The sequence below is a fragment of the Cetorhinus maximus genome, chromosome 14 (genome assembly GCF_964194155.1).
Source record: "Cetorhinus maximus chromosome 14, sCetMax3.hap1.1, whole genome shotgun sequence".
NCBI classification, from domain to species: domain Eukaryota; kingdom Metazoa; phylum Chordata; class Chondrichthyes; order Lamniformes; family Cetorhinidae; genus Cetorhinus; species Cetorhinus maximus.
The window spans coordinates 30203073-30207835 of NC_135892.1; the positions used below are offsets into that span (position 1 = coordinate 30203073).

The window sequence follows — 4763 nt, forward strand, 5'->3', positions numbered from 1 at the left end:
GTGTTTCTGTCCTCATTGTTTCTAGTTACAAACCTCCTTTCATACCAACGCCTGCATCATATTTCTAGACAATCTTGCCTTCCCATTAACAATTTATCCTCCTTTTTCTGTTTTACCGCTGAATGACCCATTTGTGCCATGAACGCTGCCGGAAAGGAATATTTTCTGAGGAATTTTTTTTTAAGAGCTTTTGACATCTGTTTTAGCAGTGTGTGTCTTTCTGCAAATTTAACTCCTGTCAAAACTAGAAGTCTATCCATATTCAATACTTTGGCACAGTCTAGTAACTTAAATGACAGCACTGATTGAGGAATTTCCAGATGGAATTTTTGCAATCTTGCATATAGTCTACTGAATTCCATTATGTAATGTTTTATGGAACTATCCTCCAACTTTCTAAATTTGTCAAAGTCTGACCATGCTTTGTAAGCACATATACTTCTGATAGATCTTATCCATAAAATCTAATAACGTTTCCAAACCTTCATCTGTGTCCAAATGCTCAGGCTCCAACTTGCATTTTATTTTGTTTTCATATGGTAGCGAAAGTGCCAGGGCCATTCCCTGTCCTTTCTTTGGCAAGGCTGTAACCTGTGTCCACATAAATACTTAATTTTTCCATTGGTCATATGGTTGATGCTCAAAAAACATTGGTGGGTAGTCATACCCCGATACTCTACATTTTGATTCAGCCGTTTTTGAGTGATTCCAAATCACTCTGCTCTTAAAGTTAACTCCAAATACAGTCTTTTGTCTGAAGAAAGCTTAGTTTCCAACCTTTTACTTACAAGCAGCAACCATCCTCTGCTATCACTGTTAAGCTCCAATAGCAATTAGGCAATCAAGACCTTCGGATAGAGTTTTATTTCTAGTCCATAAAACTCTCTACCAAGAGAACTTATCTCACCTGTTATCCCCTTTATACAACAAAATGGGTACTTAGGTTGTTAACTAATAACTAGCAATTAACTCCTTTAACTGTTTGCTTCCTTGGCCGAGGCGCTGAAAGGAGCGAAGTGAAGATGGTGGCGTTCTGGAGGCAGGCCGGCCTGAGCTACATACAGTACTCTCCAATCTGTGCACAAGTGGTGAGGGCTGTGCTAAAGCTCCAGTTACAAGCAGAGGCAAAGAAAGCAGCAGATGTAAATGTTAAAGTCAACAAGCTGAAAGAGACCTGAGCAGCTTCCACAGACCTGAGTAGTTTCCACAGACCTGAGCTTTTGAATATGAGAACTCTTTGACCCATTATCCTGAAAGATAGAATTGTGAATCCATTTGAAGACCATGGCTGCAAAACTGAGCAAGCTAGGGGCTCGGGCTTATGTTGGGTGCGGAGCTGTGTCCAGACCTACTGGTGCCTGTAAGAGAGAGCAGATAGATTTTGTTCATGAGCAGACTGAATACAACGTTGCATGTCACTCACTGAGAATGTCAGGATGTGATCAACTCATGGGGGGCTCATCTGCAATGACTTGCTGGGAAAGGCCGATCTCACCTTCCCCACAGGAGCAGTCCATGTCTCCCCCTGACAACTCGGCTGCATCCTCCTCAAATTTCATGAGCTCCACCATATCGGCCCTCCCTCCTCTGGACTGGGATCTCTTCCTCTTGTTTTGCGCAAGCTTGGCCTGGATGAAGACAAGTGGATGGAATGTGATGAGAAGAGATGGAGGAGAGGTTGGGAAGCATGCATGCCTACTGTGTGTGCTGAACCCTTCCCAGTAAGGGCTGAGGATGAAGTGTGTGCAGCATGATAGATGAGATGCTGGTGATGTTAAAGTGTCTGTGAGGCAGTTAGTAGTGATGAGTCCCCCACAAATATTGTGTGAGATCCCCCAGCAGTGTAACCCTTTGAGTGCATGATGCCATAATGAGAATGCGAGATTGGAGTGAACTGAAGGTTGACTTACCCTAATGGAGCAGATGAGATCATTCACTGGATTGCGTTTCTAGGGTGGTTGCCAATGTGCTGACTGCATTTGAAATGGCCTCCCAGGCCAGTGAGGTGAGGCTGGTGGGCTTCCTTGAGCCATCTATAGGGAACATCCCTGTATTGCTGCTCTCCTTTGATGCAGCCATTTTGAAATGTCCTCTTCTCAAAGCTGGGCTGGAAAGAGTGAGGGTGGTGTTTAAATACGGCACCCGAGCCTGCGACTCCATTAGGCGATGGCAGGGTGGACAAATCAGTTCCCGACCCTCCATGTGATTCGGAGAGAAACTTGCCAAGCATAATTAATTCCGAGCGCAAAATTGTCACGATTCTTGCCACGTTGCCCAGCGAGAAACGCACCACGGAACCTGCCCGCCACAGCACTTAGGGCAGAATTTTCCATGCTTGTTGGGGTCGAGTGTTATGGCTGGTGTGAGCAGACAATATGGTGGGATGGCATAAATTCAGTTCCAAGATGTCATGAAACCAGTTTGCAATCGTCCGCACCGCTCGTCAATGGTGGGCCGTGTTTTCCGCCACCGGATGTCGGGAACATCATTGTAGTATGTCTGCATATCATTATGAGCCCTGCTCGCCGGAATCATCCCCACACGCTGGATCATCCAGGCACGCCGGTGTGTTTCACAACTGAACATAAGCAACTTGCACCTGGCGAGCTGCACTTCACTCAGGACTTTGAGGCCTGTTTGCCTACCTTGCTTAGGGCAACACTCGCAATCATCAGTGCCAGGCTTCACAGGCAGCGCCACATCACTTTTAGAGGGGGGCTCATGGCAGGTCTTTACCTAAGATCAGCTTGCACAGATCAACACACAGCCTGGGATACCCCCCTTCCCCAGTAATGCCCTAGCACTGCAGCCGTAAGGCAGGGTAGGTTTTCAATGGCTGCAGGGCTAGGGCATTACTGGGGAAGGGATGTATCCCAGGATGTCTGTGGGGACACGTGTTGATCTGTGCAAGTGGTCTCAGGAGGGTGAGGGCTGACAAGGTAGTCTCCAGAGGAGACGAGGCCAGATGGAGATGTGAGGGTATGTGTGTGAGATTGAGTGGTGATGTCCCTTGAGTTGGCAGTGAGTGAGATGCCAGTGAATGTGTGATGGTCTTGTGAGTGTGTGGGATTAGAGTGATGAGATGGTTGCCTTACCCTGATGGCACGGATGAAATCATTCATCCTCTTTCTGTATTGGATGGCGAACCTCTTCTTTGTAGCGTTGGCACTGACCACCACTGCCACTGCCCCCCAAACCGGAGTGGTGACACTGATAGGCCTCCTGCGGCGAGGACGGGGGTAGAGACATTGTGGCGGGCTCCAACGGTGTCCAGGAAGTGTGCCAGCTATGCTTCACTGAATTGGGGGGTTGCAGTCTTCTTGCCTTTTGGGGCCATGTCATCTGTGCAGCAATCCTGGGTGAGAAGCACTGAGAGGTGTGCGCGCAGCTGCACTTAAAATATGGCGCCCGGCGTGAGGAAATGGCGAGGTGATGGCGTGGCGGGCAAACCGGAGGCCCCTGCCAGTGAAACGGTATGTTTCCTGGGAATGCATGATTAATGAGGCGGGGATTGGGATGATACAGCGCGAACCCCATCATTATGGCCGGCAAGTAAAACATTCTTTTTCCCGCCCGCTACCGCACTTTGTGCAAATCTGGGAAGACTCCGCCTTTAGTCACAAAAATGGAAAATTCCACCCAATGTTTCCAAGTTGAATGTGACTCTTCTTCGGAAACAAGAGTTATATTTGACTTGAAATGTTAACTCTGTTTCTCTCTCCACAAATGCTGCCAGACCTGCTGAGTTCTTCCAGCACTTTCTGTTTTTATTTCAGATTTCCAGCATCTGCAGTATTTTGCTTTTATTTCAGACTTGCTTTATATGCCATAAATATAGCTGGGATTCTGGCTGCCGTGCCAAAGGGAAGATTACATGGTGGAGTGGAGGTAGATTTAGAAACTGGACTAAGTAATCTCTCCAAAAATAGAAAAGCCATATTGATTGGTAAATAGCACTTTTCTTTAAAGTTATCGGAAGAATTGTTGACTTGCTGTCAACCAATATTGTTCTCTTGAAACACTTGTAGTTTGAATGTGAGTTCTGTTTTATGTTATTTTGGCCATATTAATGAGGAAATTTTTCTGTTATTTCATATGGTGTTATAAAAAAAAGTGTTTTGCTTAGCTCAATTATTTGCAGTCTGTGATTTACAACTTCACACTATAAGAGAGGCCAACTGATTTATTCATACAAACACTCATGTTCAATGCTCAGGATGTCAGCTTTGAATACAAAGGTTTCAAAGCAAGTGATATCTGGATTATCTTTACATTTTCATAACGGTCCAAGTATCACGTTTTACTAAAGGCATACTGTCATCTAGTGACAATGTTCAATACTGCACTAATCTTTTATTAAGGATGGTGATAAATAGCGGTGTGGGAATGTGATGTAGTGACATAACGGAATTGTGGTTGAAAAATGAAGAGGACTACGTGCTTTATATTCAAGCTTACAAAGTGCTCAGAAAAGATGGGGAAGGTAAAATGGTGGTAGGTGGCAGTCCTGATTAGGGAAGGTATTATATTGTTGGAAAGAGGGGATGTACTTGAGGGGACAAGAACTGAATCTATTTGGTTAGAGATGAGAAACAAAAAGGGTATGATCACACTACTGGAGGCATTCTATAGGCCTCCAAATGGTGCGACAGAGATAGAGGAGCAAATCTGCAGGGAAATCACAGAGATATGCTAGAATGGTGATATCTGGGGATATTGATTGGGACAATGTTAGAATAAACTGTAAGGAAGGGGAGGAATTT

The 4763-nt window shown here is 45.3% G+C and overlaps 1 pseudogene; it reads left to right on the top strand.

Moving 5' to 3' along the window:
* The first annotated feature begins 1022 nt into the window (after nucleotides 1-1022).
* On the top strand, nucleotides 1023-1202 carry LOC144689565 (ATP synthase subunit epsilon-like protein, mitochondrial pseudogene; annotated as a pseudogene).
* The last annotated feature ends 3561 nt before the right edge of the window (nucleotides 1203-4763 follow it).